The following is a 10,735-nucleotide window of genomic DNA, read 5'->3' as shown; positions in this document are numbered from 1 at the left end:
TAGTCTCGTTTTTTTTAAGAACCAACGTCTTTTTACAAAATATATGTCCCTTTCGCTTCTGCCTTAATATCTCCGTACGTTTCTGGTCCATTTTTGGCATTCACTTTCTGTGTCCAAGTAACTGATGCTTCCCGAAGTAAATCCTTTGATCATTTCACGCTTCCACATAATTTGTCATCTCATTTCTTTTCAACTCAGAACATCTCAGACACAGTGCCAACTGATTAATGCGTTTACTACATAAATGTGGAAGAAGTAGTTGATGAATTTAACTCGGACCCTGTTCATTTTAGATGCATAAAATATTGTTTCGCCAACACTGTCCTCCATGTTACACAAATGCAATATATTACGATAAATTTATTTCATTAGTATGTGACCATTCTGGTTATTGTATCCAAGCTGTACTTTACTGACAAAAATTTGCAGAAAATATTATGCTAATGTCCACTAGACCTGTTAAAAAACAAAAGAGGATGGATGTACAACTGCTCTTCCAGAATTCTTAGATTTTTACTTGGTACTGTACACAGCTTATTCTGGGGTATGCTTCCATTTTTAAATCAATGCAAGTCATTTACTACGAATTCCTGGATTAGGAATGTCGCCACTTAAAACTGTGACCCCCAGCAACAACCCACCTCCTTTCCCGAGTCATCAAATGGTTTCTTACCTGAGTACGTTCTATTTTTAACAAAGAGCTGTTGGTGTATAATATTTTTACAACTGAATATTCCAGAGACATTTGAGGTTCTCACGGCGGTAAATACGAAGCACAGTGTAATTTTGGTAGAAGTTTACCGACGTTTCAGAAGTCCTTGCCGTAACATTTGCACTCATTTCTTCCACGCGTGCTCTTTGTTATGCCCATCTCATCATTCTAAATTTGATCATCTTAATAGTATATGGAGAAGAACACAAATTATAAAGCTTCTCATTTACAGTTTTACTTAGTACCGAATTACAATATTACACGTTCAAATCCCCAAAAGAAAGTTACTATCATCTGGTTACTTAAAGAATATTGACACGTTTTCGCATTACCTGACCTGTTACTGGAACGCAGGTACACTTTAAATCGCAGTACAAACGTTCTTGTAGTCTTTTTTATGGTCAATCCAAGAATTTACGTCGGTTTCTGCATTATAAAACACTAGCTATTATTGGGGATTTTTTTTTGTAAGTTACCGAGAAAAAACGACGTATCTGTGGTCAATATAGTGGCCGCCATAATCATAATCTCCTTCTTCTTTTCATATTACTTGCTGCGTAAGACTGGAAACTCCTCTCCATAAGAAACAGGCAACCAACACTGCTAAAGTAATTAAATGTTACAACCTGTCTCCTGAGATTTAGACTTGTTACAGGACGTGACGTCTTCTGCTACTTGTTCATTGGTCCATTGGACACGTGAGATAAATAAAACAAGTAGCCTACTGAAGTGATCATTCTAATCAAAAAATACATACACCTTTTTATATTTGCTCGTTAAGATTTTGTAAAACTGTCACTGGTTTAAAAATTGCTTTTAGACTATAACAGAACTATACTTGACGCCTTCGGGATGTTTATTGGATAATAATGGCGTTCGTTTGTCAAAAATGTCACAGACTAATAGAAATTTTTAACAGTAAAATGTTTTATGCTTTCTTCATAACAAATAGCATGAAGTGAACACGTGGTTACATGGGAGTTAATGTTCGTCTGTCCGCTTGCTGTTATCTTAAATTTAGCTTCGAATCTGATGTTTCTGGGCGAATTTAATTTTGGCTTATATCGGTCTGACACAGTCCTAGTCTGTGGCCCTCTGTACAATACAATGCGACAAAGTATTTTGATCAGAAGATATAATTACTCTTGAACTTTCAGTGAAGGTTAGGATACATCGAACTTCATGTTTCAGTTCTCGCTACACAGGGTAGGCGTAAATTATAAAGAAAGCTTATTTTTTAAAAAAAGGCAGAATTTACACGCCGAATGTCTACACGTCATTGCTAATTCCTTCATACTACTCTGTGTCTTATTTCTTGGGCGTGTGCTGGACAGATGAAAATAAAAAGCAAAGCGATGGAACAAATTAGCTCTGAGAATGACGAATGTCTGAGTGAATACACTGCATGTGATGAAACTTGATGAGTAACTAAGATGCAAGGACGAATGCATATGGAGGAGACCCAACGTAAAGCACAGGAAAGCACGAAACAGCAGCAGTTTGGTTAATTTTTTGTTTATTGCTACTGGTGACATCACTGCAAAACATAAAGGCATAGCATATTAGTTCAGCTTACGACAACTGAGGCCAGTAGATCTATCCATTTTACGAGGTGCGATCGGAAAGTTTCCAGACTGCGCCTAAAAATAAAAATAAAAACCCGTACACTTATCTCAGGTATTAAATTCATCCATCACCCTCGAAGTAGTTCCCCTGGGAGTGAACACAACGATCCCAGCGCCGCTGCCAAGCCTGGAAGCATCCCTGGAAATCTTTCTTTGTCAGCCTGTCAAGCACCATCTGCGATTCTGCCTGAATCTCTTCTATCGTCGCAAATCTCCTTCCCTTTAGCTGAATTTTCATCTTTGGGAAGAGGAAGAAGTCACACGGAGCTAAATCCGGCGATCCGGCAAGATCTTTGAGCTCCTGACAAACGAGAAGACGATTCTGCTTCTGGTCCTCAGATAGGAGCCTTGGCACAAACTTGGCTGCGATGCGTCGCATGTGGAGTTCTTCCTTTAGAATCAGCTGACAGGTCCCATAGCCTATCCCAGCAATGTCGCACAAGTCGTTGATGGTACGACGTCGATCTTCGTGAATGGCCTGCCGAATCTTCGTAATATTTTCGGGCGTTGTGCTCGAAGATGGTCGTCCAGAACGCTCGTCAACATCGACAGAGGTTCGGCCATTTTTAAAACGTGAATGCCACACAAACGTTTGTGCACGACCCATTGCGGACTCCCCAAATGCTTGCTTTAGCATTTCATATGTTTCCGTAGCCGTTTTGGCGAGTCTTTGGCAAAATTTGATGCACACTCTTTGTTCATGAAAATCCGCAATCGCAGGAGGGTCGGTGTAATGCACTACCAAAACGCCCGTAACTAAGAAACAAATGCTAATTCGATGATGCCGGCTGGCACACTGATTCACTATGAATGTAGGCCGCATCCCCTAGCGGCAGAAGCTCGTACTACATCCTGTTCGCCCTCTATTGACACAGTCTTGAAACTTTCCGATCGCACCTCGTACTTCTCTGCAGTCTGCACTGTCACCTTACAAGGTGCACCGTTATAACACAACCCAAAAACAGACACTATGATACAAAAATTAAATCAGAAGGAGGTCCACCCCCGTGTAAGAGACCCTCCCAACCTCCCCTGCAAAACTTGAGTTACAGTTATTCTGTTTGCTAGGCCGCTGCTCACGCCAAATGCGCAAAAGCTGTGCAGGTGGAAATATGCTAAATCCGCTACCAGAATGTGTGTACATTCAGTAACATTACTTCGTTAAAAATTTAGTAATACTTACACGTACAAGGAAGTACCGAATAAAAAAACATTACGCAGGTTTTCGGGGGGAAAAAGCATCTCGAAACCGCGTAAGAATCTTCTGACCCAATTTGTTACTCTATTTTTACGAATTGAAAACATTGCTGACTTCAACGTGATGGAGCTACGGCCCACAGTGCGAACACGTCTGTATTGCTCCAATAATTCCTTGCCGTTCGCATTGCTGGTAGCTACTGGCATTTTTAAACTTCGTTCTGTTGGAATTTCTCGGAGAAAGAGTGTATTCGAACACCATACGAAGCTTGCAGGAACTGGAAAGTAATATTGAACGGACTGTTGCAAACACTGACCCACAAACACTTCGCAAAATCGAGCCAAACGCACTAAAAATGGTGGATATTTGTCATCTACAAAGTGGCAGACATTTTCAGCCTGAGCGGTGAAACTGTTCTGTAAGTTATTCTAATAAATAAAAAGTAAAAAAAGAATAAACTTGTTTGTCTTGTAAGGTTGACGTCACCAAAGCTTACAAAATACTATTGCAATTAAAGTGTTCCTCAGAAGATGCTAAATTAGAGAAAGGCGTCGATGTTGGTCTTCTTGCCGTGTGGATTTGTATGCACTAGGTAGAACTGGATCCACCGATTATGGCCGCTGACCTTGCACGGAGTGCCCAGTATGCGGACCACTCTATGAAGGAAGGAAGGAGTTTACGTCGGTCATTACAGCCTGTGTCAGTGCATCAGTGTAGAAGCCTGATATTGTTGTCTTGTGACTGTGCTGTGTTAACAACAGGCCACCTGTTCGTTGCAATCTCCATTCTGGTCATTGATAACGCCCCGTATCACAACACTCAGACAGAAACCACCAACGACTTAATCAAAGAAGGACGAAATGAAAGCACACACACTTGATGATCTCTTGTCACTACGTGAACACAGGTCTCGCTTAGTCACGCTATGTCACGCTTTGGCACGCGTGGTCACTAAGTTACGTTTCGGGACGCTTAAGTTATGTTACGTACGGCTCGGTTAATTTCTGCTAATTTGCAATACGTTAGATCAAGTTACGACAGGTTTGGTTAGAATAGGTTGTGTTAGGTTATTTTGGGTTAGGGTAGGTTAGGTTATGTTAAGTTAGTTTACTTTAGGTCAGCTTTAGTTAGGTTAGGTTAGTTAGTTACATTAGGTAACGTTTTGAAAATATTCGTCACGTTTCGGCACTTATGGCCACATCTCGTCACGCCGTTACAGTATGTCACGCGTAGTGGCGCTTGGTCACGCTTTTAAAATATTGGTGATGTTTTAACACTTAAGGCGTCCTCTCATTACGCTTTCAGAGGAGTTCACGCCTAGTCAGGCGTTGTCACTAATATATAATCGAAGATAATGGAGTGGACAGCAGCAACGGTAGTGATGAATCGAGTAATATGTTATAGAGCGATGACCTGTGAGGAGTGGAAGAATTGGAGGAGGGCCGAAGAGTTGTGAAGAAGATAAAATTATCTAATAATCTCTGCAGTGTTCGTCTTCTAGTGATGTGTAGTGCAGTGAAATCGTCTTTCCTGCTTTACATACCGTGGCGGAGTGTACGCGGGTTGCTGCAAACTTTTCTTAAATGATTCGCTCCGAAGTTCCAGTTCACAAAGTTCAGCGGCCAAAAACGCTGGAACGCACTATAGGAAGAAGACAACATCGACACTTCACTGCCGCTTGGACCTCAACTTCTGGTGTTCATTACGAAACAGAGGAAGCCTTTGTAGGTGACCCTTCATCCTCCATATTCTTCAATTAAACTTTATAAACCTCCGCATTCTTATCTAAGCACAATTACGTTACCTTTCGGGAACAATTTTCGAGAGTACTAGCATAGAACAAGGACGGAGTAAGCAGGATAGTTTCTCTTGATCACAGACGATAATGGGGCGCACAGACCGTAAACCATAGAAATGTCATAAAATAGCAGACAGTCGTGAGAACCTGAAATCTCGTATGCCATTCAGTTGTAAAACAATGTTGCCCTATAATATATAACCTTCTCAGAATCTATCATTTCACTTACTGTCTGGAAAGACTGATGGTTGCTGAAGCTAATTACAATGTGCCAGTGATCTTGACTGGAAAGAAAAGACTATGGGTTCAATTCCTGACGTGAGTGACAATTTTTTTGTAGTCAGGCAAAATAAACAAAGTGAGTATTTAGTCTGGTCGTGTCTTGCTGCAGACCATTCGTGCAATGCGGTGTGGTATGTAGCGAACACTGAGCAGACAGGTGGCGGCAGCAGGCGACGACAGTCGGGCGCCACTACTCACGACCTTACACTGCAGAATAACGCTTGCAGCAAGTGTACTGCAAAAACACATTAACAGTAAATACGAAGATGAGAGTCAGAAGTAGTGAATGGCATTTGTTGAAAGTGATTAACGTCTCAGCTGGAGCTGTGACCCAAAACGAACCTAATTACCACATTTCTTTTATATATGCTTCTACCATTTGAAGCTAATTTCATAGAACAGATTCCTTATCGAACAGTCACTCAGCTAACCAAGAAATAGACGGCCTTTTATAAAACCCTGGATATTCATTATCTTCTTCATAACGTTCCTATTTTGGTTTATAGCCAGATTAATCCAATCGTTATACCATGTTTCTGTAATATTATTTTAGTATCATTCTCCCGTCTGTGTCTCGGCGTCCCAAGTTGTCTCTTTCCTCCAGGTTTTCAGACTAAAATGTATGCGTATTTTATATTTTTATGCGTTCTACATGCCTCGCCTACCTCACCATCCTTCGTTTAAGCTAATTATACGGTATTCACACCCAAAAGATACAGCGTTGAATATTTATTTTATCCATTTGCACTTACTTAGTGACATCCTACAATAATGTAAATGTTTAAACCGAGCTAGAGGTGTGCTCTAATGACAACCATAATTCCCTATTTTCTCCTGATTAATTTACTTTGGTTTATTTTGTATTTTGGCAATATGTTGTCTGTAATTTTCGGCCCTGAGGACTATGCACTTAAATGAGCTGAAGTATTTTAATTGCATGTGTGCCAACGTCGCAAAGGATTAAAACGTGTCTTTTATAAACAAATGCCATTTTCGTTTTGTATCTTACACTGTCCCACTTGATTTAATTTAATTCAATAATGTTCGCTTGACAAATTATTTGTGTGATATGTTATATCAATTTTATATCTTTATGGTAAAATGTAAATAAAACAATGAGGGCGGAAGAATAATGAAACACGAAAAGGGATAATGGCAAAAATTAAGTATAGATGCGAATAAGAGATAGAAAAACAAAGAAATAAGTATGAATAAAGCAAGTAAATCAGATAAATAAAAGGAAAGGAAGGGAAGCTTGCTTGCTATTCGTTTACACACAGGGGAGAAGGAAGAAGGAAAGAAATAAAAATGAACATACAAAGGAAATAAAAGCAAGGAACGAAACTGTATAAAGTATAAGGAAAAGACGAGAATCCAGACTTGAAACTCATAAATCAGAAATTGCGGTACATGGGGATTCTTCAGTATAATTGAGTGGGTGTCTGGAACAGGCTAAGCTGTTCTCCCTACGGCCGGTGTTGTGGCACCGAGCAGGTGCTCTGGGTAAGGTGACGTGGAGGACTGAATGCACAGCCGGTTTGATCCAAGAGCCAGCAGTACCATCAGCTCTTTCCTGAATTTTCTTTGGTTCTTCCCACGCCTCAAACTCAAAGAAATTTATACACATTTAAGTCATTTAGCACCGAAAAACGATCCACTTGTCTCTCTGTACTTGTTTCCAGCAAATTATATAGAAACTTTAAATGAAAATTTGCATTAGAGTGAGATAAGATAACTCTTCTTCAATCTCTTCTTACTTTCTTTATCTCTTTCCCTTACTCACCATTTATCTCTCTTCTTTCCCTCTTCTCTTGTCCTTTGATCTTCAATTTTTCTTTTTCTTTCTTCTGTTACGATATTTTTCATGCGTAGTTCTTACTGTTATAATCTTTAAATAAGGTTTATGACTGCAAACTTTGAAAATACGCTTTATGAATGGGATTATAATTATTTTATTCTTAAAATTACTCTGAAATCTTTTGAAGCAGTAGTTTAGATCAGTGGTATCCAACCTGGGGTACGCGAAGACATCTTAGGGGGTACGTGAAATTTAAAAAAAATATTATTTTATGATAAACACTGAATAATCAGTAATGTAATTTATTTAATTTATTTTAGATGTAGATTATATACTATGTATAACTTGAATTATACACCAACAACTTTGGGGGTACAAAGTTGAAGATAAATTATATCTCGGGGTACGAGAACATAAAAGGTTGAATACCACTGGTTTAGATTATAGATAAATCATACGTTTCTAATTCTTCAGCATCCCTCCGGGGACCACATCTTTAGGCATCTCAAAACCTTGAAATTAATAAGATAACGCGTTTGTCCGTGTGTTTAAGAAATACACGTGTGTGATGGCGGGATATTAAAAGTTGTTACTTCAGGCGAGGTGACGTGACAGTTTTCTTGCAACAACTTAAATTAGGCCTACAGCGGTCATGAAACATTTTCTTCTCCAGGACTTACGTATTATGCCTTGTCCCAGCTAAGATGATAGGCAGTCAAAACAAAATCTCCCCTCATCCTAATTAGGAAACAAATATATGCTGCTATTATTCTGATACTTTCTTTCTCTGTCTGCCTACGACGCTCTGTAAATATACATGCAATTGTTCTCAACACTCACGAACTAACAAACAAACTCCTATTTGTTAAGTGCAGCTTGACAATAATTGCTACTACGAATCATAAAAGAAACGATGGCTTACGCGCTGTTCAAAAAAATATATACCCACCTCAAGTCGCTTGTGCGTAAAGGACTTAAGCAGCATCAATTACAACTGCGACATTTGATATAAAAAAGGTAAAGCTATCCTGTTACGCCTCATGTCGGCGATCAGGGGAGTGGAGGTTTAGCTCCTACTCATTCTCAACCTCGGTACTAGATGAGGGTGAGTGGTCAACATCACACCCTGTCCGCGCTTTATCCTATTTCTCCTTCTTTATCACGCCGTCTCTTTACAGGAGGTTGGCGACACTTTATGAACAGGATCCTTCCATCCTTTTCTCGGACTGGGACCTGTTCATATACGTTCTTGGCAGATGATCCAGAAGTGGTTTGCCATTGCCTTCTTCTGTGTGTGAATGGAGTAATTGTTGGGATGCCACGGAGAAACCGGGGAAGCCCCCGGAGGAAAACTCCGTGTTGCCTAGACCACGGCCTTGCCCAACACAAGTTATAAATTCGAGCACCGCCGGGAATCGAACCCGAGACCCCAGGATTACAATGCCAGCGTTCTAACCGCTAGACCACCGTGGCTATTTCTGAATAATTTATTTATTTATTTTATTTAGTGTTCTGTCTGACGACAGGTCCATATGAACAGGATCCTTCCATCCTTTTCTCTGACTGGGACCTGTTCATATACGTTCTTGGCAGATGATCCAGAAGTGGTTTGCCATTGCCTTCTTCTGTGTGTGAATGGAGTAATTGTTGGGATGCCACGGAGAAACCGGGGAAGCCCCCGGAGGAAAACTCCGTGTTGTCTAGACCACGGCCTTGCCCAACACAAGTTATAAATTCGAGCACCGCCGGGAATCGAACCCGAGACCCCAGGATTACAATGCCAGCGTTCTAACCGCTAGACCACCGTGGCTATTTCTGAATAATTTATTTATTTATTTTATTTAGTGTTCTGTCTGACGACAGGTCCATATGAACAGGATCCTTCCATCCTTTTCTCGGACTGGGACCTGTTCATATACGTTCTTGGCAGATGATCCAGAAATGGTTTGCCATTGCCTTCTTCTGTGTGTGAATGGCGTAATTGTTGAGATGCCACGGAGAAACCGGGGAAACCCCCGGAGGAAAACTCCGTGTTGCCTAGACCACGGCCTTGCCCAACACAAGTTATAAATTCGGGCACCGCCGGGAATCGAACCCGGGACCCCCCAAGATTAAAATTATCCCATTTATGTAACAAATACTAACCAACATGACGCTAATGCATTCGTTGTTTTTCAATATCGAGGAAACCACTGGCCATGGGACGCTAACACATGGAATATATCGATAATTCTGAAATCTGCTTCCGAGTGTTTACACCAGGATCTCGTATTTTACATGTGGGAACGAGAATTTTTGTTTAAGGAGAGAAGAGCGAAGTATTTGTGTCATTTCTCGTCAGATATGATGAATTCCACGCTGTTTTAACATGTGAATAATTAGGTAAATTCTGTACCTGTTTTAGAGCATTAAGATGGCTGTCTTCCACGTTCTTGGAACCCGTAACCCCGTTCACTTTACAACATTGGCGCCCGGGGCTGCATCGGAAGTTGGACTGCTGGTGATATCAGAATTCCAAATTTTTTTTTGGTTTTTTGCAGTGGGAGGGGTTAATTACACTTACACGGCAGGAAGTTCTTGAATGATGAGATGCAGCTGCAGTTGAAATTTGGCATGGACTGGCCCCATCGCAGGAAGTACAAGACATGAATAGGCGATGCGTAATTTTATCTGCTGATGTCGTCGCGTTTATTTAGGTGAAGCTAGTTTGTACGGCCCTACTGAGGGAGGTGGCGTCGGAATGCGTGTTATTCAGTCAGATTCATTTCAATTTCCATTATCATAATCCTTAACGATTAGGCCCAATGACCTGTAAACATGTAAGCCTGAAAACCAGCTCTGATGAATTCACGTGTATTGCTTTGTGGAATTTGTGTCCGCAAATGCTATTGTCAAATGTCAACTTCGAATTAATTTAACGGATTTTTGTATTATAAAGTAAATGAAGCAATTTTAATTTACGAGATTATTTCATCGTGAAATGTATACCTTTATTAAGTCATCTTTAACACTATTTTTGTGAAAATCCCTATGGCGTCCTGTCTAAAACAAAATTGAAATACGAAAGTATTACTTCTAAATTTTGAAGAGTTTTTTGTGATATAGTTGATTTTCAGTATGACAAGTGTCATTAAGTGCATAATGCAGGACACAGGTAGCGAGAGAGCTATTCCCATAACCACAACGGAGTGCATTTTTTTACATTGACAACGTAATCAATATAATAATGTTATTAATGATCTGTGACGTCAGATGTCACCCTTCGTGTAACTAAAGCCTTGTCATATGATCTACATTAGTGAAAGGGTTTCTATTGCACCAA

Source organism: Zootermopsis nevadensis, unplaced genomic scaffold, assembly GCF_977971745.1.
Source record: "Zootermopsis nevadensis isolate Lab colony 2312 unplaced genomic scaffold, Znev_1.0 Znev_ptg000030l, whole genome shotgun sequence".
Taxonomy (NCBI): Eukaryota; Metazoa; Arthropoda; class Insecta; order Blattodea; family Termopsidae; genus Zootermopsis; species Zootermopsis nevadensis.
This window is presented reverse-complemented; position numbering follows the sequence as displayed.